The sequence below is a fragment of the Balaenoptera physalus genome (assembly GCF_965194825.1).
Source record: "Balaenoptera physalus genome assembly, chromosome: 6".
Classification (NCBI taxonomy): domain Eukaryota; kingdom Metazoa; phylum Chordata; class Mammalia; order Artiodactyla; family Balaenopteridae; genus Balaenoptera; species Balaenoptera physalus.
The window spans coordinates 66306896-66332623 of NC_138885.1; the positions used below are offsets into that span (position 1 = coordinate 66306896).

A 25728-nucleotide genomic window follows, 5' to 3' on the forward strand; every position below is an offset into this window, starting at 1 on the left:
GTTAATCACCAAATCTTATAATGATTAACCCCAGTCTGGCTGAACGCTTTAATCAAGGGGCTGTTAGAGCTTTGTGATATGCAGCTGAACGTTTCTCCTTTCTTGAAGAGATACTGAAAATCTGTCCTGAGGGTGAGCTAGAATCCTCATCTTATTTCTCCCCGAAAATTATGTCCACAGTTTTAAGTTTCTAGTCAATAAAAGAACACAATAACATTTGATTCCTTCTCATTGTACCTGCAGATGTTTCAAGTATTTCTAAAGCCTTTCAAATTACTTTGAATAAAAAACCACGACCCAGAGGTAGAAATGCCACGTTTCTAAAGTATGCTTAAGCCTCCATCAGCTTATTATACCTCCAGTAATAGTAAGGCCTTAAAATTAGGGTTTTTTTCTTCTTAGGCACACTCTAGAAAATTAGAAAAATACAGAAAGGGGAAGAAAGAAAAATATAAGTGCAATCAAATTTTAAAAGTTTAATATTATTACACTACTTATTTCTTTGGCCTTTTAAGATATGCACTTTTCATAACTAATTGAAAACATCATCTGCATCAGAGCAACTTGGTTTAAAAAAAAAAAAGATGGCTGGGTTTGGGGAACCTGGTTTATGAGCCAGATGTGAAATGAGTTTGATGTCTAATGTAGTATGCTACTTTTCTGCCTTGTTTTCATACTTTATATGATATACCTTTTAGGTCTTTGATCATTTTTGTTTTGATGAGCTTTGTAAAGGCTTAATTCTTGAGAACATTAATAGGTTTTTGCTATTATAGGAATTTTGCGTAACATAGACCCACTATATTGCTGTTCTCAGGTTCCTGAGCCCTAAAGAGTATCAAAATCATTTGAATGCTCTTGTCCTGTATTGGTACTAAGATTGTATTTATTGTAGCTTTAGCCTACTAGGTTGTTTGAGGCAGAAAAAAAATATCTTTTAAAATTTCCAGACAAATACACCTACATGCAGAAGACCTACAAAAGTCAATTGAGTGCATGATTTCCATTTCACAGTGTAGGATACAGAACTCTTTTTCTCACGGTAATTATCTTACCTTTCCCAACTGGGAGTTACTATGTTATTAAAATTATGGCTTAGGGCATTTTGCAAAGCATGCATTTTAAAATATAAAATGTATTTGTTTTCCTGTTGGAAATTTTTGTCTTAATTGATTAATTTGTTCCACATTAATATTTATTATTCTTAGTACAGAAGCCAATGGCTATATTCAAGAGGCTAATGATAGACCATTTTTCTAAGAGTTTATCCAGAAGTTTATCCAGAAATGTCCTATCCAAAGTTACCTTCAGACCTACAAAAACAAACCCAAAACAATTAAGAAAATGGTCATAGGAACATACATATCGATAATTACCTTAAACGTGAATGGATTAAATGCTCCAACCAAGAGACACAGGCTTGCTGAATGGATACAAAAACAAGACCCATATATATGCTGTCTACAAGACACCCACTTCAGACCTAGGGACACATACAGACTGAAAGTGAGGGGATGGAAAAAGATATTCCATGCAAAGGAAAATCAAAAGAAAGCTGGAGTAGCAATACTCATATCAGATAAAATAGACTTTAAAATAAAGAATGTTACAAGAGACAAGGAAGGACACTACATAATGATCAAGGGATCAATCCAAGAAGAAGATATACCAATTATAAATATATATGCACCCAACATAGGAGCACCTCAATACATAAGGCAACTGCTAACAGCTCTAAAAGAGGAAATCGACAGTAACACAATAATAGTGGGGGACTTTAACACCTCACTTACACCAATGGACAGATCATCCAAAATGAAAATAAATAAGGAAACAGAAGCTTTAAATGACACGATAGACCAGATAGATTTAATTGATATTTATAGGACATTCCATCCAAAAACAGCAGATTACACTTTCTTCTCAAGTGTACATGGAACATTCTCCAGGATAGATCACATCTTGGGTCACAAATCAAGCCTCAGTAAACTTAAGAAAATTGGAATCATATCAAGCGTCTTTTCTGACCACAACCCTATGAGATTAGAAATGAATTACAGGGAAAAAAACGTAAAAAACCCAAACACATGGAGGCTAAACGATACGTTACTAAATAACCAAGAGATCACTGAAGAAATCAAAGAGGAAATCAAAAAATACCTAGAGACAAATGACAATGAATACACGACGATCCACAACCTATGGGATGCAGCAAAAGCAGTTCTAAGAGGGAAGTTTATAGCTATACAAGCCTACCTCAAGAAACAAGAAAAATCTCAAACAATCTAACCTTACACCTGAAGGAACTAGAGAAAGAAGAACAAACAAAACCCAAAGTTAGCAGAAGTAAAGAAATCATAAAGATCAGAGTGGAAATAAATGAAATAGAAACAAAGAAAACAATAGCAAAGATCAATAAAACTAAAAGCTGGTTCTTTGAGGAAATAAACAAAATTGATAAACCATTAGCCAGACTCATCAAGAAAAAGAGGGAGAGGACTCAAATCAATAAAATTAAAAATGAAAAAGGAGAAGTTACAACAGACACCGCAGAAATACAAAGCATCCTAAGAGACTACTACAAGCAACTCTATGCCAATAAAATGGACAACCTGAAGGAAATGGACAAATTCTTAGAAAGGTATAACCTCCCAAGACTGAACCAGGAAGAAATAGAAAATATGAACAGACCAATCACAAGTAATGAAATTGAAACTGTGATTAAAAATCTTCAAACAAACAAAAGTCCAGGACCAGATGGCTTCACAGGTGAATTCTATCATTTAGAGAACAGCTAGCACCCATCCTTCTCAAACTCTTCCAAAAAATTGCAGAGGAAGGAACACTCCCAAACTCGTTCTACAAGGCCGCCATCACCGTGACACCTAAACCAGACAAAGATACTACAAAAAAAGAAAATTACAGACCAATATCACTGATGAATATAGATGCAAAAATCCTCAACAAAATACTAGCAAACAGAATCCAACAGCACATTAAAAGGATCATACACCACGATCAAGTGGGATTTATCCCAGGGATGCTAGGATTCTTCAATATACGCAAATCAATCAATGTGATACACCATATTAACAAATTGAAGAAGACAAACCATATGATCATCTCAATAGATGCAGAAAAAGCTTTTGACAAAATTCAACACCCATTTATGATAAAAACTCTCCAGAAAGTGGGCATAGAGGGAACCTACCTCAACATAATAAAGGCAGTATACGACAAACCCACAGCAAACAGCATCCTCAATGGTGAAAAACTGAAAGCATTTCCTCTAAGATCAGGAACAAGACAAGGATGTCCACTCTCACCACTATTATTCAACATAGTTTTGGAAGTCCTAGCCACGGCAATCAGAGAAGAAAAAGAAATAAAGGAATACAAATTGGAAAAGAGAAAGTAAAACTGTCACTGTTTGCAGATGACATGATACTATACATAGAGAATCCTAAAGATGCCACCAGAAAACTACTAGAGGTAATCAATGAATTTGGTAAAGTTGCAGGATACACAATTAATGCGCAGAAATCTCTTGCATTCCTATACACTAATGATGAAAAATCTGAAAGAGAAGTTAAGGAAACACTCCCATTTACCACTGCAACAAAAAAGAATAAAATACCTAGGAATAAACCTACCTAGGGAGACAAAAAACCTGTATGCAGAAAACTATAAGACACTGATGAAAGAAATTAAAGATGATACCAACAGATGGAGAGATATACGATGTTCTTGGATTGGAAGAATCAATATTGTGAAAATGACTATACTACCCAAAGCAATCTACAGATTCAATGCAATCCCTATCAAATTACCAATGGCATTTTTTATGGAACTAGAACAAAAAATCTTAAAATTTGTGTGGAGACACAAAAGACCCCGAATAGCCAAAGCAGTCTTGAGGGAAAAAAACAGAGCTGGAGGAATCAGACTCCCTGACTTCAGCCTATACTACGAAGCTACAGTAATCAAGACAATATGGTACTGGCACAAAAACAGAAACATAGATCAATGGAACAAGATAGAAAGCCCAGAGGTAAACCCACGCACCTATGGTCAACTAATCTATGGCAAAGGAGGTAAGGATATACAATAGAGAAAAGACAGTCTCTTCAATAAGTGGTGCTGGGAAAACTGGACAGCTACATGTAAAAGAATGAAATTAGAATACTCCCTAACACCATACACAAAAATAAACTCAAAATGGATTCAAGACCTAAATGTAAGACCGAACACTATAAAACTCTTAGAGGAAAACATAGGAAGAACACTCTTTGAGATAAATCACAGCAAGATCTTTTTTGATCCACCTCCTAGAGTAATGGAAATAAAAACAAAAATAAACAAATGGGACCTAATGAAACCTCAAAGCTTTTGCACAGCAAAGGAAACCATAAACAAGACGAAAAGACAGCCTACTGAATGGGAGAAAATATTTGCAAATGCTATGACCGATAAGAGGTTAACATCCAATATATATAAGCAGCTCTTACAACTCAAAAACAAACAACCCGACTGAAAAATGAGCAGAAGACCTGAATGGGCATTTTTCCAAAGAAGACATGCAGATGGCCAACAGGCACATAAAAAGATGCTCAACATCACTGATCATCAGGAAAATGCACATCAAAACCACAAAGAGATATCACCTCACACCTGTCAAAATGGCTATCAAAAAGAACACAAATGGCAAATGTTGGCAAGGATGTGGAGAAAAGGGAACCCTCATACACTGTTGGTGGAAATGTAAATTGATGCAACAACTGTGGAAAACACTATGGAGGTTTCTCAAAAAACTAAAAGAACTACTGTATGACCCAGCAATTCCACTCCTGGGTATATATCCAAAAAAACAAAAACACTAATTTGAAAAGATACATGCATCCCTATGTTCACAGCAGCATTATTTACAATTACCAAGATATAGAAGCAACCTAAGTGTCCATCAACAGATGAATGGATAAAGAAGTTGTGGTATATGTATACAATGGAATACTACTCAGCCATAAAAAAAGAATGCAATTTTGCCATTTGCACCAACATGGGTGGACCTGGAGGTCATTATGCTAAGTGAAGTAAGTCAAACAGAGAAAGACAAATACTGTATGATATCACTTATATGTGGAATCTAAAGAGTACAACAAACTAGTGAATACAACAACAACAACAAAAAACAGACTCACCAATATAGAGAACAAACTAGTGGTTATCAGTGAAGAGAGGGAAAGGGGGAGGGGCAATCTAAGGGTAGGGGATTAAGAGGTACAAACTACTATGTATAAACTAAGCTTCATGCAGCTCAATATCAAAAAAACAAATAACCCAATCCAAAAATGGGCAGAAGACCTAAATAGACATTTCTCCAAAGAATATATACAGATTGCCAACAAACACATGAAAGAATGCTCAACATCATTAATTATTAGAGAAATGCAAATCAAAACTACAATGAGATATCATCTCACACCAGTCAGAATGGCCATCATCAAAAAATCTACAAACAGTAAATGCTGGAGAGGGTGTGGAGAAAAGGGAAACCCTCTTGCACTGTTGGTGGGAATGTAAATTGATAGAGCCACTATGGAGAACAGTATGGAGGTTCCTTAAAAAACTAAAAATAGAACTACCATATGACCCAGCAATCCCACTACTGGGCATATACCCTGAGAAAACCATAATTCAAAAAGAGTCCATGTACCACAAAGTTCATTGCAGCTCTATTTACAATAGCCAGGACATAGAAGCAACCTAAGTGTCCATTGACAGATGAATGGATAAAGAAGATGTGGCACATATACACAATGGAATATTACTCAGCCATAAAAAGAAACGAAATTGAGATATTTGTAGTGAGGTGGATGGACCTAGAGTCTGTCATACAGAGTGAAGTAAGTCAGAAAAAGAAAAACAAATACCATATGCTAACACATATATATGGAATCTAAAAAAAAAAAAAAAAGGTCATGAAGAACCTAGGGGCAGGACAGGAATAAAGACACAGACCTACTAGAGAATGGACTTGAGGACACAGGGAGGGGGAAGGGTAAGCTGAGACAAAGTGAGAGAGTGGCATGGACATATATACACTACCAAATATAAAACCGATAGCTAGTGGGAAGCAGCCACATAGCACAGGGAGATCAGCTCGGTGCTTTGTGACCACCTAGAGAGGTGGGATAGGGAGGATGGGAGGGAGGGAAATGCAAGAGGGAGAGATATGGGGATATATGTATATGTATAGCTGATTCACTTTGTTATAAAGCAGAAACTAACACACCATTGTAACCAATTATACTCCAATAAAGATGTTAAAAAAAATAATAAGCTTCAAGGTTATATTGTGCAACACAGGGAATATTTTTAACTATAAATGGAGTATAACCTTTAAAAATTGTGAATCACTATATTGTACAGCTGTAACTTATATAATATTGTACATCAACTATACTTAAATTTTAAAAAGTAACTAGAAAAAAAATCCATTGTAGAGTTTCCACAACATGTTACATTAAATATGTGTCTGTTATTTTGAATTTAATGCATTACCTAAAAGAATTTGTGAAAATTTCTGAGACTTTTGACAGAATCAACTTATATCTTCAGAACCCTATATTTGGTTATAGATAACCACTCGTCATTCTCTTAACAGTCAGCTTGTCGGGCTTCTTAAGTGTTATATCTGAGAAGGAGGAGATCATATTGTGTTTACAGTGGAATATATGAATAAATAAAGCACACTGATATTTTATTAATACTTACAGTGATCTTCTCGAAGGTGTGCTTCGCCAGGTATAGCTAGTATTTAAAACAAATAGCTGTAAAACATTAATTATAGTCTGACTTACTATAAGACTCTTTTTGTTTTGATTTTTCATGTATTTACCTACCTTTGAGGGCATTAATGGTGTCTTAATTAGTAGATACTTGACATTTGCAATCAGTATTCCAAACTTTTCCAGAATCACTAAATGAATGAATATGTCTAAAGATGCTGGGTGGTCGAGGCTCACTCTCTAGCCAAGTGTCCTACTCCTGAAGGCCACCCTCTGTGGAGGTTGATGGTGGTAACGTTTTTGCCAGGTGCTTTCCATGCATACAAACATATATGCATTCTCTTTTTTCCTTTAATTTCTTATTCTAAAACAGGTGTTTTCTTCTCACTTTTTATTGAAGGTTAGCATATACATGTTTAAAAATGCATGTCATTTAGTTCAGTACATTTTCACAGACACACCCAGGTAAACGCCCCTCAAGTCAAGAAACAGAACCTCACCACCACCCCAGAAGGAAGCTCGTGTTTGCTTCTAGCCACTCCTTCAACTAAAGATAATCTGTTTTTATACTTTAGATAAATGAAATCGCCTGGTAATACCTTCTGTATCCAGCTTCCTTCATTTAATATTATGTTTGTGAGTTTTATCCACATTATTGTGTGCAGTTGTAAATTGTTTTTTCTCATTGCATTGTGGGAATATACCACAGAATATTGTCTGTTCTGTGGTTGGTGGGCTATTGTGAATGGCTGTGCTCTGAACATTTAGTGTATGACTCTTGGTGAAAGCATGCACACATTTCTTTTGGGCTTTTGTCTAGCAATGGATTTCTGGGGTGTTAGGAATACACATTCTTATATTTAGGATCCATGTGTGGACTTCTGGAAGTCTGTTAATCCCTGAAATTATATGCAGAGTTTTGGATGTATGTATGTGCATTTGAAGGTTCCATCACTTGTATGAAATTTTCCAAAAGTGCCTAAAAAACATTCAGAAGTACTTAACAAAACAGGGAAAACTCAAAACTGATCTTGTGTCTATCAAGAGAAAAATAAGAGGAAGTCAAGATGACAGAGAAGGATGGTTTCATGTCTATAGGACAATCTGCTTTCAAGAACTTCCTTGATCTAAAGGAACTACAAAGGTGTCAACTTTAATGTTTCTCCCTTCCGCTCTTAAAATACATATTACAGATATGAACTGAAAAGAAATGTTATTCCTAGGAAGGAGGAAACAAAAACAAAATAGTCCACAAATTGTCTGCCAACATCCGATAAACTTAGCCTTTCTGTATCTAACCATGAAGACCAAAACTGAAATTTCAGAAATGAAAGGAGGAAGATTCTTTCCATTCTTTGCATACCATGGCCAAGTAAAAACTCCTCAGAGATTTCTCCACGTATTAAATAAATATTTAATGCAAAATCTCTACGAACAAAGCACTATGGGGATTCTGAGATAACAAGAACACAATTTTTTATTTTAAGGAGCTTGTCTTGTACCCAGAGAAACAGATATGTAAATAACTGTGGCACAGTGAAATATTTGCAGTAATGGAAATTCAGGAGATGCAGAGGGGCCCGAAGGTCAACTCAGGACACAATTGATGTCTGTAGGGAACATGGTCCGTAGATCTCTCAAAATCAAGAAATTCAGGAATAACCTTACATGAGCACTAATCTCCCTAAATGGTTCTTTAAATTGTTTCATCTAAGGCATTGATTATGAATCTTCAAAGCACCAAGGATGAGAAAAATCACCTGTAGTGGACTGATATAAGTAATTTCCGTAACTTCTCAGATTGTATCAGAGGGTGTATCTCTAATTGCGCCAGTCTCATTTTTAAACATTTTGTAGCCCAAGCCTAGCACTGTCACCCATACTTTGCATCATTTGCCGGAATAATCCCCTTTGAATTCTAAGGAATCAGCTTAGCACAGTGCAGAGGACATTCTCAAATGTCCGTGGTATAAGTTGATATTTACACGTTTTTATTCAAACTAGAATTACGTAACATGATAGTTCATTATATTATAGGTTACTGTGTTATTGTGTGTTACTATGTTACATAATTTTGAGGATTAATCTCTACCAAATGCCTTTGTAAGAGTTATTTTTGAAAATACTTCCAAATTTTAAGAGATGGGAACTCTGCCTTTCTCTCAGGATATGTAAGATAGCTGTAATCTTGATTATATGATATAAACGTGCATGTTTATATTTATAAATCCGTTCTCTACACTTAGATTTTAACAACCCAGGTTGGTCGCCATTTCTCCCAGGTTTTTTTTGGTAGGGCAGGAATGCGAACTTTGGGGTTTTTCAAAGTCCAGTTTTTAGAAGTCCAGTCCTACAATTAAAGCTCAAGTATGTGACCCAAACTGCCACTCTTTGCAGAATCCATTTCTTTTGGTGAGGGTAGCAGGGGAGAGGCTGGGTTTTGGGGTGAGCAGTGGCAGAGTCTCTGGGATCCATCGCATGTACTTTGTGATCGTCAGTGATGCGCCGCGGCAGAGGCCGTGAGGCTTGGCCAAGGGAACCTGCAGTGTGGTTTGAGCCTCGTCCATGGCTGAGTCATCCCTCGCCCTGTCTCTATGGCTCTTCCAGAGAGTTTTTTATTATCTGTTAAGAAATTCCTATTCTGCCTCCACCAGCTAGAATCAGGATGCAGATTGAGATACCCGGCAAATTCTGAAAATACTTTATGCTATGGATATTTAGATTCTCATTGTAAACACTCCTTCATCTTCCAATACTAATTTCATAAATATTGAATGTGATTATTTTTCACCTTATTCCCTGAAGAGAGTAATGTAAGGGTTATGTTGTGTTATACCTATGCGTGGGAACCTTATTAAATATCTATATAATGAATTTGGTTGAGATGAGTTATTTCTAATTCAGAAATTTTGAAGTATGTTATCTGGGAATATTAAGTATCTTATTCAAATACTCCTAGAGGCCAAATTCATTTTCTTTAATAAATTGTAAAGATTTAATTTTCCTGGGAGGTACTTGATTGAGTATTCAGAAAATAAAAATATAAGTAGCTGGGAAATGATTCCTTTAACCAGAAGACGTATGGGTTTATTTGTGTAATATAAATCTTGTTAGGGTGATGACCTTATGATTGTATCAACTGGATCAATTTTTAGGAAACACTCACATTTTATGAAGTTATGGATCCAAAGGCTGCTCCTGGTAGTCATCTAATTCCTTGATGCTCAAAGTGTGGTTCACACACCAGCAGCATCAACATTACTAGGCAGGAATGGAGAATCTCAAGTCACACCCCAGACCAATGGAATAAAAATCTGCATTTTAATGAAATCCTCATGTCATTCATACAGATATTAAAATTTGAGAAGTACTCATTTTATTCCTCAGTTTATCAAACACATTTTTTAAAAAAGGCATTATTAATACTTAATAGTCCTCTCTATTAAAAAGTTTATACTCGGTTGCAAGCCATTGAACCCATTTCTTCATAGCAATGGAAACCACCAGTCATCTCCTTTTCAACATCCCTTTGTATAAGTTACCCCTCACCAACTCTTCACAGAGTTTTCCCTTCACTCACCCACTGATGAAGTCTGCTATAACGAATGAACCCATGAAGAAATTCCTCCATTCATTCAATAAATACTTGAGTAGCTGCTGCATGTCAAGAGCTGGGGGTAGAAAAGAGAGCAAAACCGAGCTCTTGCCTTCAGAGAGCTAACATTTCAGTGGAGAAAACAGGTAAGAAACAAATATATAAAATGTCAAGTATGATAAGCGCTAGAGGAAGAGGGATAAAGAATGCCAGATTTGGGACAAGGATGCAATATACTCTAGGATGGGCAGAGCAGGCCTCCCTAAGAAGGTGTGTTGGAGTACAGACCTGGAGGAGGTGAGAGTGTGAGCCATGGGGGCACTGGGAAGAGTGTGTCCAGGCAGGAGAAGAGTGGGGTGCAGACTGAGCAGGGGAAGAGAGAGTGGCGTAAGATTGGAGAGGTGACAGGAGCCAGATAGATAGACTGTATATTGTATGGGAGAGAAGCTGTTGGAGGGGTTTAGGCAGAGTAACATCTGACCCACATCAGATGTAGGATCATGTTGGATATGGAGTTGAGAATGGTAGGGATGGAAGCCTGTAGACTTCTTAGGACACTATCATGATCCTAGACAGGAGATGACCGTGGCTGGGACAAGGCACATATGGCTATTGAGCACTTGAAGCATAGCTAATGAGACTGAGAAACAAAATTTTAATTAATTGAAATGTAAATGGCTACATGTGGCTACTGGCTAACATATTGGACTGCACAGTTATAGAAATCATAGATAATATCACCATGTCTTTTCTTTCCTCTGCAAAATTAATGCAGTGTTGGGTAGATAGGCAGTGCTTAATAGGTGGATTAATGATGAGATTATTTCTCTGGCCCCTTTTAGTCCTAAAATATCTATGATTCTATGCACCCAAGGTAGTTCTGAGTCCTTTTTGATGTGACCCTTGTAGTTTTTGATAGCTTCCTTCCTGGCTTTCATAACAAGGTATTCCTGGGTCGTCTTACACATTTCTTGTCCCTGGAATCAGCCATTTCTCCCAAGAAGACTTGATTTCAAAACTCAATGTGTTCATCGCTACTGGTTTGGTCATTATTTCAAAGCTTTACATATATGTCTTTCTTCTTCCACAGTGAGAATCCTGGGTTTCCAAGGACACAGAGATGATAGAAATAGGATATCCCATAATTTCTCATTTGCTTTATCCTTCAGTATGCATACAGTAGACTCAGGTTAACAATACTACATACTTATCAGTAAATGATTGTTAAGCAAATTATAGCATATCCATATAATAGCATACCATGCAGCTACCCAAAAGTACATGTAGGAACAAAAAAAAGGATGAAGTAGCTTTTAAGGTTCTGATATGAAAAGATCTCTAAGAGACATTAAGTGAGAAAAGCAAGGTCAGGCCAGTGTACATACCCTTTGTGAGGGAGAGGAGTAGGGGACAGAATATGTATTTATATTAGCTTGTATATGCCAATATACAAGAATATGTATTTATACTGGCTTGTATATGCCAATTAATTTAGCATCTTCAGTACAAGAGCTTTTCCTGAAACACATTATGTAAACCATTTATCTACCTTTGGAATCAACCCAGCAGGAGCCCTATTCCCTGGCTTCCAGGGAAGTAGAGCTTCAACCATAGCTTTTCTATATTCATTCTATTTTAAGGAATTACATTATAAATAAATGTTAACTTCCAGAATCCACCATGCCCAGATTTAAATTTGAGATTATAAAAGGAAATGTGATGGTCTTTTGTTAGCTTGTATGTTAATAAGCACCAATTCACAAAAGTTTCAAGAATTGAACCATGCCTCTGAATCTTATATTCACTTTGTTTCCCAAAAGTGCTCAACACACTATTCCCAAATTTGGAATAGGAAGAGAGGCAGTGCTTAATTCTGGCCTTTGGTTTTTTTTATTGAAGTAGAGTTGATTTACAATGCTGTGCCAATCTCTGCTGTACAGCAAAGTGATTCCGTTTTATACACATATACATTCTTTTTTTAATATTCTTTTCCATTATGGTTTATCCCAGGAGATTGAATATAGTTCCCTGTGCTATACAGTAGGACCTTGTTGTTTATCCGTTCTAAATGAAGTAATTTGCATCTACCAACCCCAAATTCCCAGTCCATCCCTCTCCCCCTCCCCTTTGGCAGCCACAAGTCTGTGCTCTATGTCTGTGAATCTGTTTCTGTTTTGTAGATAGGTTCATTTGTGCCATATTTTAGATTCCACATATAAATTATAAGGTATTTGTCTTTCTCTTTCTGACTTAGTATGATAATCTCTAGTTGAATACATGTTGCTGCAAATGACATTATCTTGTTCTTTTTATGGCTGAGCAGTATTCCATTGTGTGTATATGTGTGTGTATATATATATATATATATATATACACATACACACACACACATATATATATACCCCACATCTTCTTTATCCATTTATCTGTCGATGGGCATTTAGGTTGTTTCCATGTTTTGGCTATTGTGAATAGTGCTTCTATGAACATAGGGGTGCATGTGTATCTTTTTGAATTATAGTTTTGTCGGGTATATGCCCAGGAGTGGGATTGCTGGATCATATGGTAATTCTCTTTTTAGTTTTCCGAGGAACCTTCATACTGTTTTCCATAGTGGATGCACCAACTTACATTCCCACCAACAGTGTAGGTGAGCTCCCTTTTCTCCACACCCTTTCCAGCATTTGTTATTTGTAGACTTTTTGATGATGACATTTCTGACCTGTGTGAGGTAGTATCTCAGTGTAGTTTTGATTTGCAAATTAATAATTTGAGAATTATTATTTCTCTAATTATTAGGGATGTTGAGCATCTTTTCATGTGCCTACTGGCCATCTGAATGCCTTCTTTGGAGAAATGTCTATTAAGGTCTTCTTCCCATTTTTCGATTGGGTTGTTTGGTTTTTGTTGTTGTTGTTGTGTTGTATGAGTTGTTTGTATAATTCTGGACTTTGTTGACAGAATTTCTTGTAGTGGAAGAAAAGGTGAGTGATGAGACGAAGGCTTAGATTTGTAAACAGAGGAGGGAAAGGAGCTTTAATAATGTATCACAGAGTTTATATTTCCATGAAAATTATAGTTGTGAGGGTAGATATGCCACAGTGGATGGTGATCTTTGTGGAATATTATGGTTTACTTGTTTTGCATCTCTTAGCTCCTATTACTGAAATGAAAATTTAATAGTAATATGTTGGTACTTCCATGAAAAGAAAATCTGGACCTGATCAGGCCAATTCATAAGGAAACAGTGAACCACTTTGTGTCAGACCTCAAAGAGAATATTCCAGCTGTTAACAATTGGTGCCTCTCTAAAAAGTTAGCGTTTTGGTTTTTGCCAGCAAATATCTGACTTAGACATATCTAACAGACATGTAGACACACCTCTTAGAAAGTGAACACTCAGAATATCCTGTATATTACAAGAAAGATTAGTATCTAACTGAGGCTCTCTCCCACCACTAGAAGAAATCAGAAACAATCTTTATTGATTAGGGCTTGAACCATTCTAAAAACATGCCATCTTGCAACATTGCATTAGGACATGCTGGAGAGGAACTTGAACCATTTGCTAGCACCTGCTAGAGAACAGTACTCCCAGACCAGTCAGCAGAAGCATCTGGGCAGCACTTTTATTGTAGGGACTTCTTTGTTCCAGTTTTATGGACTCACCAAACAGCCTTTAGTACACTTAAGTTCTGCTCTATAAGCCTGGCTAAATAGTCAGACTCCCCCTGAGACTAAACTATGGACTTTGGTTCCCACAATTTAAAAAAACATGAACATGTATATTTATTTGGGTGGATTGAGGAGTCTCAACTCAGTGAAATATACACATGAAATAATCCCCTCTCCCTGGTAACCACTCTTAATTGTGTTGAGTTGACTACTTTCTTTCCCACTGGTACTTAGCAACCGTAACAACACTCAGTCTTAGTCCATAAATTTTTTGTCACTTCGGGCCCTAAAAAATATTATTTCAGTTACTAAGGATAGTCATGTCCATTTTTAAATTAAGACTTTATTTTTTAGAGCAGTTTAAGGTTCACAGCAAAATTGAAGGGAAGGCACAGAGATTTCCATATACCCTCTGCCCATACACATGCATATCCTCCACCGTTTTCAACATTTCCCACCAGAGGATACATTTGTTACAACTGATGAACCTACATTGACACATCATAATCACCCAAAGTCCATAGCTCACATTATGGTTCACTCTTGGTGTTATACATTCCATGGGTTTGGACGAATGTATAATGACATATATTCATCATTATGGTATCATACAGAGTATTTTCACTGCTCTAAAAATCCTCTGTGCTCTGCCTGTTCATCCCTGCCCCCCATCCCCTGCCAACTACTGATCTTTTTATTGTTTCCACAGTTTTGCCTTTTCAAAAACGTCATATAGTTGGAATCATACAGTATGTAGCCTTTTCAGATTGACCTCTTTCACTTAGTAACATGCATTTAAAGTTCCTCCATGTCTTTTCATGGCTAGATAACCCACTTCCTTTTGTGCCGAATAAAGACGTACCACAGTTTATTGATCCATTCACCTATTGAAGGACATCTTGGTTGCTTCCAAGTTTTGACAGTTATGAATAAAACTGCTATAAATATCCGTGTGCAGGGTTTTGTGTGCACATAAGCTTTCGACTTATTTGGGTGAATACCAAAGAGTACGATAGCTAAATCAGATGTGATAAGAGCATGTTTAGTTTTGTAAGGAACTGCCAAACTGTCTTCCAAAGTGGCTGCACCATTTTGTGTTCCCACCAGAAGTGAATGAGAGTTCCTGTTGCGCCACGTCCTCGTCAGCATTTGGGGTTGTCAGTGTTCGGGATTTTGGCCATTCATACCTGTGGGTAGTGGTGTCTCGTTGTTTTAATTTACATTTCCCTGGTAACATATGATGTGGAGGATGTGGAGCATCTTTTCATATGCTTATTTGCCATCTCTATATCCTCTTTCGTGAGGTGTGTGTTAAGGTCTGTGGCCCACTTTTTTAAACAGGTTTTTTGTTTTCTTGTTCAGTTTTGAGAGTTCTTCGTATAATTTGGATGACAGTCTTTTATTAGCTGTGTCTTTTGCGAATCTTTTCTCCCAGTCCGTGGCTTGTTTTCTCACTCTCTTGACATTGTCTTTCACAGTGCAGAAGGTTTTTATTTTAATGAAAGTTCCGTTTATCAGTTATTTATTTCATGGATTGTGTGCCTTTGGTGTTGTATCTAAAAAAGTCATCGCCAAGCTTCCAGGTTGGTGAACACATAGAGATTCCAGGACAGTGGTACACCTGGAGAGGGTATAGAAGCTCTTCACCACTTCCCACATAGCTTGCCCTATGCATCTCTTCCACCTGGCTGTTCCTGAGTTATGTCCTTGCATAATAAAGTGGTAACCTAGAGTCCCCAGGGCATGGTGGGAAGATATGAGCTCTGAGACCAGACAGTCTTGGGCTTCAATCCTATCTCCCCTCTTCACAGCACTAAGGCTTTGGACGTTCACTTACTCTAAGTCTCACTTTCCTACATTGTAGGATCCTTGGATGATCTGTCTGGTATATAGAAAATAATCAATAGATCAAACACTCTAGATTGGCTGACCCAACCTCAAAAAAAAAAAAAAGGTCATTGCCATACCCAAAGTCATGTAGATATTCTCCTATGTTATCTTCTAGGAGTTTTATAGCTTTGCGTTTTATGTTTAAGCCTGTGATCCATTTTGAGTGAATTTTTGTGAAGAATATAATGTCTGTGTCTAGATTCATTTTTTTGCATGTGGACATCAGTTGTCCCAGTACCATGGTTGAAAAGACTGTCTTTGCTCCATTGTTTTTCTTGCTCCTTTGTCAAAGATCAGTTGACTGTATTTATGTGGGTGTATTTCTGGGCTCTCTGTTCTGTTCTGTTGATCTATTTGTCTCTTCTTCTGTCAATACTACGCTGTCTTGGTTACAGAAGCTTTATATTGATAGTAAGTCATAAAGTGGAGTAGCATCAGTTCTCCAGCTTTATTCTTCTCCTTCAAAATTGTGTTGGTTATTCTGGGTCTTTTGCCTCTATATATAAACTTCAGAATAAGTTTGTTAATATCCACAAAATAACTTGCTAGATCCATTTTTTAAACTTCTAGCTTTTGGTGGAGTTGAATCTCTGATGAGACTGAGGCTGGTGGTTCCAGCACTTGTTAGAGGGCTGTGTTGTGCCTTCTCCCATTCCCATCCCCTTTCTGCTCTTCCTTCTCTCTTGCTGGTCTATGGAGGAAGGAGAAGAAAGGAAGACATTTCTTTCTTAGTTTCTCTGCTTTTGTTACACAATATATTTTTGCATATTGTCTACATTTTTAATAGTATTATTAATGGAATACTACTCTATAGTTAATGTGTTAATCACAGTTAATTTGAATTTCCTGTTTGATAATTCCAAAATTTGTATCATGTCTGAGTCTGGCTCTGATGCTTACTTTGTCTCTTCATACTCTGTTGTCTTTGCCTTCTAGCATGCTTTGTGATTTTTGGTTGAAAACCAGACATGATGTATTGGGTAATAGGAACTGAGATAAATAAGCCTTTAGTGTGAGGTTTTATGTTAATCTGGCTAGGAATTGGGCTGTGTTTAATATTTGCTGTAGCTGTAGATTTCAGAGGTTTCAAATTCCTCTAATGTCCTTGTTTTTGTCTCCTCTGCTGTGTTTGGGCTTCCCTAAGAACTCCTCCTTTGATAGAGTCTGAATCTACAGCTCATTCAGCTGTAATCCACTATTTTTATATTGGCATTTGTGGGGGGGCATAGGGGAGAAGGGAAGTGAATATACTCTTGTGATTAAATCTCAGTCATTTACTGGGCCTCTGTCCCTGCCATGGGACTTTCACCACTGCTTCTTAGCTGCTTTTTCCTTCTTTAGGTGAGACAGGAAGGCCGGAGGAGACTAGAGTCAGAGAAATGCACTTCCCCCAGGTGGGATAAGACTCTCGTAAAGTCTTTTCCCTGGAGAGTACGCCTTTGCTACGGAGAATGCTCTGGGTCTATATCATAATGCTCATTCTTCCCCTCCCCCTGCCAGAGCCACAAGGAGATAATTTTTGGCTCTTCACCATGAGAATTTGGAGGAATTCGAAGGGGTAAAGCCCACAGAAGTGTGGGTGCCCACCTAAGACTGTCTCCCCCAGGAGTTTCTCACTCCCAGGTTACTCCACATTCAGCCTCCAGCAAATCATCAAAATGACCATTGTTGAGGCATATTAAAAATGTTAAGAGTTTATTTGAGCAAAAGTTGGTTCGAATCTGGCAGCACAAAGCCGGAAGTGCTTAGAAGCACTCCACCAATGGGAGCTCAGGGAGGTAACTTTATAGAGAAAAGGTGAAGGCAAAATTAGGAAACTGTTGATTGGCAGTAGCATAAAGCCTAGCTGGCTGTGATTGGTTGTCCTTGGGTTTCAATCTTGGAACCTTGAGGCAGTTGCAGGCTTAGATTTTGGTTTGCTTACACGGACCACCAGGCATTAGCGCCACCTCAGTCTAATGGCCTCCTGGTTTAATTAATTAAACACCATTTAAGCGTTCCTACCTGTTTGTGGCTTCCACTCCAGGTAGGCAAATGTCAGCTGTGACTGGATTCCCCCATTTCACCAGATTTCGGGGTGGCAGTTTTCTTGACATACTCAGTTCTTTGATGAACCTGAGAGAAGTCATTATTTTCACTTTGTTCAGCTTTTTCTTGTAACAGCAGGAATGACCACTTTGACAGGTTGAAGCTGAAACTGGAAATCTACACATCAATTTTAAACTAGGAAAAACTTTAAAAAGCCTATCGATGGAAGCCAAAGAGGTCTAGAGATGAGTTTTTCCATTAGTTAACAAATGGAATAACTTACATAGTTATTTCAGAGTGGTGAAATCTGTATGAGTCTGATTTAGTTCCTACTTTTAATTTCATTTGGTCAACCAAAGAATGACGATACTGATGATAATTATTACAAAAATGAGACACACATTTCTAAGACCTTAGTTGTATTATTCCAAAATGCCAAAACAAGGGAATGTAACTCCTAAAAGTGTATCATTTTCACTAAAAACATTAAATATTCTTCCCACTTCCTAAAGATTTTCTCACCTGAACTGAGAAAAGGGGAATTTGAAATCCAGAATATTGTTGCATTTATTCATTGACCCAGATTCTCACTAATTGTTTAATCCATGGAAGTTCTACTTTCCCCAAAAGATCAAGAGCTCATTTAGACCAGGTTCTTTATCAGAGTCTGTACTTTAGCCTAGCACATTGCTCTGCACATAATACACCTTCATTAAATACTTGAATTGGATGTGGGCTTAGATGATGTTTTATTACGCTGGGTTGCCAGAGTTCTGCCATGAGCTTTGTGTCCCAATCTACCTTGTTATTCTTATCTCTTGGCTTAAAATGCTGTGCCTTGCAAAAGGCTTCTATGAACAAATACTTAAGTAAAAAGAATTACCCCCTTTCAAAAGGGGCTGAATATGGTTTTTCACGAGGCCTATTTCAGAGCCTTATACCTCATAATGATCTACTGGGGAGTTATTGTGGATGTTGTAATAGAGACTAAACTCATATTTTTCATCACCTGATTAGTATTTCTGAATTGGCTCTGGTGCCAAAAGGAATATTTTCCCTTACTGTTTCTCCTTTTCAGTAGTAAGATAAGCATAATAAAAAGCAGTAGAATGCATCCCCTCTCCAGAAGCAAACAAGAGCCAATTACGGTCACTCCTGAGGGAAGTCTTCAGGGGAGAAAGCCAAGAAAAGCAGAGAAAGCTGAATACCTCTGCCTTTATCTGTCCTCTCTGCCTAGCTTTTTAGGATCACATTTTCACAGCCCAATTCGGATTCTTTCATGCCCAGGTAGGGAGGAAGAATTTTTGTCCTCAGCACATGGTTGATGTGTTGAAAGGTATGACATTTAATCAGAGAGGGGGTCTGTTTCTGCTAGGGCTCATTTGTGCTATGCGTTTTCTGGCTATAGATCAAAACATAGGGCAGCCCTAGGAACCAAGCCCAGGAAGCATTAATGAAGGCCCACTCTATGCTACCCACTGCCCACCTTCCTTACCTGTAGCCCACCAGGAAGTGTGGCTGGGGCGATATGGAATAGGAGAGGCTGAGAGGGCTGGGGTGGAACATGGAGCAACCCTGTGCCCACTCTGTGGGCACAGCAAACACCCTCTGTGGAGGGTCCTGGGCTGTTTGTCCTCTGAGCAGTATTTTGCCCTCCCTGTGCTCTGCTGTGCATCACAAGGAAGCCGACCTCCGCAGGGCCTTGGTTTTGCCTTTAGGGTTGGTTTTCTTGCTTTGATCCATCTTCTCACCAATATCAGTCACCAAGCTCCTTCTTTCCCTCTTCTGTTTAATCATTTATAAAATGAAATTCTTTTCCTTATTCCTCTGGTTTATGGTTGGAGAGGGATGGGATGCGGGAGGGTATCCAGCTCGCCTCAGCGGTGGGAGGGTGGCAGCATCTCCAGCAGCGGCTGGACCTCTAGGACCAGGAGGCCCTCCGGGGTTCCAGCTCCCATGCGGACACCTGGCTCCAGCTCTGGCAGCGCCTCCTCCTTCCTCTGTCCCCCCACCTGAGGGCTTCCTGCTTGGCTAGCATCCAGGTTACCTCCTCATCGCCTCTTTGGCTTCTCAGCTCTTGCACCACCTGTAAAGCTAGTTCCCAGCATTAAGTTCCCTCCGTGGGAAATACTGAGTGCTTTCCATTTTCCCACTCGGACTTCAACTGCTACCTGCCTTTCTGGTATATTTGTCTCAGCCCTGGAAGGGCAGTCCCTCAATGCCAAATGTTTTATTGTCACAAAGTTGCTTTTTAAAAAGTTAATTCCGACCAAGCAGGATGCATGGTGCTAACGTGTCATCTCAGTAGGATGTTATGAACACTTATTGCTGGAAACGCCTAAGATCAACTCTCGTACCTGGTAACTGAGAAGGGCTTAGATGCATTTTTCTCAATGAACTTTAATTAAATGGAATGTTAACTCTTCCACCGTGTGAGCCATGATATCTGTAGGAGGAAAGAGCAGGTGCGAAGGGTCATTGTTCCTGCAGCGTAGACACTGGAATAAGACTGACCTGGATTCACTTCCCAGCTCTTGCAGTCATTAGCTGTGTGAGCTCAAGTCCCTATGAGTTGCTGGCCTCAGTTTTCGCAATAAAATATGAGAGTAATAATAAAATAAGATAACACGTGTAAAAGGCCTGACACAGGAAGTCCTTGGTCTTGCTTTTAGGACTGCTTTTCTTGTTTGGATTCTCACTAATCACCCCGTCCTGCTTCTTTCCCTCTCCTATTGAGGGAATGAAATTTATAAAATGAAATTCCTCTCCTCGTTTCACTAAAGCTCAGCTCAAGTGAAATTCTCAAAAATAAAAACTTTACCTGATATCTTTGATAAAGGAGGCAAGCATATACAGTGGAGAAAAGACAGCCTCTTCAATAAGTGGTGCTGGGAAAATTGGACAGGTACATGTAAAAGTATGAAATTAGATCACTCCCTGACACCATACACAAAAATAAACTCAAAATGTATTAAAGACCTAAGTGTAAGGCCAGACACTATCAAACTCTTAGAGGAAAACATAGGCAGAACACTCTATGACATAAATCACAGCAAGATCCTTTTTGACCCAGCTCCTAGAGAAATGGAAATAAGAACACAAATAAACAAATGGGACCTAATGAAACTTAAAAGCTTTTGCACAGCAAAGGAAACCATAAACAAGACCAAAAGACAACCCTCAGAATGGGAGAAAATATTTGCAAATGAAGCAACTGACAAAGGATTAATCTCCAAGATTTACAAGCAGCTCATGCAGCTCAATAACAAAAAAACGAACAACCCAATCCAAAAATGGGCAGAAGACCTAAATAGACATTTCTCCAAAGAAGATATACAGATGGCCAACAGACACATGAAAGAATGCTCAACATCATTAATCATTAGAGAAATGCAAATCAAAACTACAATGAGGTATCATCTCACACCGGTCAGAATGGCCATCATCAAAAAATCTACAAACAATAAATGCTGGAGAGGGTGTGGAGAAAAGGGAACACTCTTGCACAGTTGGTGGGAATGTAAATTGATACAGCCACTATGGAGAACAGTATGGAGGTTCCTTAAAAAACTAAAAATAGGGGGCTTCCCTGGTGGTGCAGTGGTTGAGAATCTGCCTGCTAATGCAGGGGACACAGGTTCGAACCCTGGTCTGGGAAGATCCCACATGCCGCGGAGCAACTAAGCCCTTGCGCCACAACTACTGAGCCTGCGCGTCTGGAGCCTGTGCTCCACAACAAGAGGGTCCGCGATAGTGAGAGGCCTGCGCACCGCGATGAAGAGTGGCCCCCGCTTGCCACAACTAGAGAAAGCCCTCGCACAGAAATGAAGACCCAACACAGCCAAAACTAACTAACTAAATAAATAAATAAATAAACCATTGAAATTAGTTACCTTACCAAAAAAAAAAAAAAAAATACCCTGTTGGTATTTAAAACCACTGAATTTGGGAGTGGTTTGTAACACATTAATAGATAACAAAAACACAACACTATGAGAACAAAAAGAAAATGTCCTACCTAGTCTAGAAAATTGGAAGGCGTTTCCAGAGGAATTGATCATTTAAAAAAAAAAAAAAACTAAAAATAGAACTACCATACGACCCAGCAATCCCACTACTGGGCATATACCCTGAGAAAACCATAATTCAAAAAGAGTCATGTACCAAAATGTTCATTGCAGCTCTATTTACAATAGCCAGGACATGGAAGCAACCTAAGTGTCCGTCATCGGATGAATGGATAAAGAAGATGTGGCACATATATACAATGGAATATTACTCAGCCATAAAAAGAAATGAAATGGAGGTATTTGTAATGAGGTGGATGGAGTTAGAGTCTGTCATACAGAGTGAAGTAAGTCAGAAAGAGAAAAACAAATACAGTATGCTAACACATATATATGGAATCTAAGGAAAAAAAAAAAAAAGGTCATGAAGAACCTAGTGGCAAGATGGGAATAAAGACACAGACCTACTAAAGAATGGACTTGAGGATATGGGGAGGGGGAGGGGTGAGATGTGACAGGATGAGAGAGTGTCATGGACATATATACACTACCAAATGTAAAATAGATAGCTAGTGGGAAGCAGCTGCATAGCACAGGGAGATCAGCATGGTGCTTTGTCCTGGGGGGGTGGGATGGGGAGGGTGGGAGGGAGGGAGATGCGGGAGGGAGGAGATATGGGAACGTGTGTATATCTGTAGCTGATTCACTTTGTTATAAAGCAGAAACTAACACACCATTGTGAAGCAATTATACTTCAATAAAGATGTTTAAAAAAAAAAAAAACTTTACCTGAAAGCCAAGGGAAACCAAAAAGGAAATAAATAAGCAGATACAAAAGCAATAAAGTCACACTCCCTATGGAAGGGGCCCCTGAACAGGCATTGGCAGTGACTTTGTGTCCCAGGGACCCGGCCTACCTGTCACAGCCCCTCTACCTCACAGCGCATGGCTGCTAGGCACCAACGTAGCTCTTAGATCATAGAAGCTTGCCTAACTGAATACGGGATGGAGTCCCTTTCAAAGACAAGTTTTTATTCCCCTCCCCCCCAAGTAAAACTTTCCCTGCTTTCACCCTGCATGTGTTCCTTGGAGGTTTTAGTTAAATAAAGGGACTGCCCCCCTCTCAAAGCATCTATTCATTATGTTGCCTCCAAACCTAAAATCTCTGAGCCAGGGAAGGTTCTGAGAATGCTGCCTTTCAACAGATTAAACAGCCTCTTGGTCCTGGGATTATCACGCTAAAAGGCAACCTGTGTACGTTTTGCTCCTTTAGAAGTTGCAAATCAAAGGAACTGGTTGAAGTCTGATGCTTCCCCTGCTTTGGTAATAGTTTCTTTTCAGGGTTCCAAGGAAGCAAAAAGGGAACTGTCCAACCAAATTGACTACCTAGGGACCACTTGTTAGCATTTTGCTTAAATATAGTCATTTTTGTAGAAACAAATAAAAAGATGCAATCTTCAAATAATGTTTCATTGCGCCTACCAAAGAATAAACATTCATCAATAATCCTCAAGCATGGGCATCTTCTTGACCTCTGGCTCAGCCAGCCTCTCAAAGACTACTGCAAAGGAAAATAGATTTTTTTTTTTTCTATAGGAAAGAAAAGGTTACCTCAGAAGCTTATCCTACATTCATCTACTCTAGACCACATATACCTACACTTCCTTCTTCTAAGACAGGAAGAAGAAATGGGTTTCTGCTGTTACTTTCAAGAATAGCCAGAGGCTTCTACAATTTGGATACATAACCAGGCACAGTCCTAGACATATAAACCAACCTGTGTAATGTAAAGAGACAAGGTGCGTGAGTACTGGGAACTCACAACCTGGAAATAATCAACTGTTTTGACTGCACACATTGCCAGCGCCCTGGTGCATGCTGGCCTCCCCCCTTTGGAACATAATTCCAGGTGATTGGGCATCACGGAATTCTCTCTGTCTTTTTTGAGGAGGTGGTACAGGGAGTCTGTGAGCTCACGGTCCCTTTTCCATGAAAGGTCTGCCATAAGAAAGCATGGGCTACTTCAGGACAAAGTCGGACTCTGTTTAAAGCTGCTATTGAATTTGACCAGATTGACATTCCTTGGTCTATGCCAGTTGTAAACAGAATGCTGCTAAAATATTATAATATTGCTTGACATTTGTGCTCTAGTGATTTCAAGAGGAAGAAAAGGTCTAGATGCCAGCAAGGTGATGAAAATGTTTAAGTTCAGTGCGATTTCATTCTAAATTCATCTGTGTCTCATCTATGCTGTTCTTAAAACTTAGGATTCTTTTCCCTTTTTTCCTTAATTCTATTATAATATTAAAAGCAGCAACCCATCTGAAATTTATTGTTAATAAAAAGGCATATGTTTATACATGCATATTCATATTTAGGTACCTAAAGTATTTAAAATTAATATTGACTTTTTATTTTCCCTATTGATTATATATTAGGACAAAGGAAAAACCTACCAATTTATTTTCAATGCAATGGCTTCTAGATGCAAAAAGTGGGTTTTTAGTATAAAGTATAATAATCTCTGTGTTAGTTTTCTGTGACTGCTGTAACCAATTGTGTAAGCCACAAGCTTAAAGAAACACAAATGAATAACCTTATAGTGCTGTAGTTTAGAAGTCTGAAGTTGGTCTCACTGGGCTAAAGTCAAGGTATCAGCAGGCCCGTTCCTTCTGAAGGCTCCAGGGAGAAATCATATATTGTTCTGCCTTTTCCATCTTCCAGAGGCTGCCCTCATTCCTTGGCTCTTGGCTTCCTCCACCATCAAAGCCAGCAAAATCGGGCTGAGTCCTACTCCCACAGTTAGCTCTCTGGTTCTAACTCTTCTGCCTCCCTCTTCCATCTTTTAAGGACCCTACAATTACAATTACATTGGAGCCACCTAGAAACATCAGAATAATCCGCTTATTTTGATCCTTAACTTAATCATATCTGCAGAGTCCCTTTTGCCATGTAATCTAACATATTCATAGGTTCTGGGGAGAAGGACATGGACATCTTTGGGGGCCGTTATTCTGCCCAACACAATCTCATAGGTAAATCTACTACTTACCTTCTGGAAGTGGCATAAACAGCGTTGTGTTGATGGTTCTATCACCACCTTTGACAGAATGTATCTTTGCCATTACCAGATATTTCAGAAAAATAGGGTGAAGGGGTTTCAGTAGGACTAGGGGACTCAGCTGTGTAGCTGTGTAGCAAGTCATTTCCCTGGGATTCCAGTTCAGCACCTTCATCTGAAGAATGTGAATAGTGCTAGGGGCTTTATCTAGATCCTAGAGCTGTTCTGATAGTCACAAAATCCTGAAAACTTTGTATACCACTTTGCAGATGAAAGAGATGGTACACTAGCTGTCCCAGTGCGTTCGAGGAACTTGAGTATGTAAAACCACAAAGAAGCATCATTTAAAAATTAAAACTTTCTAACAATACAAATTGCAGGAAAAGAATCTTAACTACATGAGAGAGGATGAAGTCGCTCATTTCCATTTTAAATCAGTCCTTTATCCCTATCCCCTGAGATAGGTCATTTTAATCTCTATTCATGTTTATCTTCTTTTGTTTTTTCCTCTGCCCTGATGTTTGTTATGCTGTGAGTAGATATTGATTCCCTTCTCATTAAGCCTGCAAACATCTAATCATTCCTGTTTGTTTTTTTTCATTTTTAATAATTTGTGTTCAAATTTTGGCAAATCGAATGGTCTTAATTTTGCCCTTTGAATGCCTGTGCATTCAAGTTCTTTAG

General features: G+C 38.5%; 1 protein-coding gene and 1 long non-coding RNA gene across 7 annotated transcripts in view; one reads left to right on the forward strand and one right to left on the reverse strand.

The window, feature by feature from the left end:
• The window catches only part of RAPGEF4 (Rap guanine nucleotide exchange factor 4), a 310972-nt gene that overhangs the window by 196326 nt on the left and 88918 nt on the right, over positions 1-25728 (forward strand). The gene's annotated exons all lie outside the window — the stretch shown is intronic.
• LOC309662604 lies at positions 13285-19562 on the reverse strand. The gene is made up of 2 exons (XR_014264808.1): positions 17953-19562; positions 13285-16639 (listed from the first exon to the last, which is right to left on the reverse strand). It is a non-coding gene; the product is annotated as an uncharacterized lncRNA (long non-coding RNA).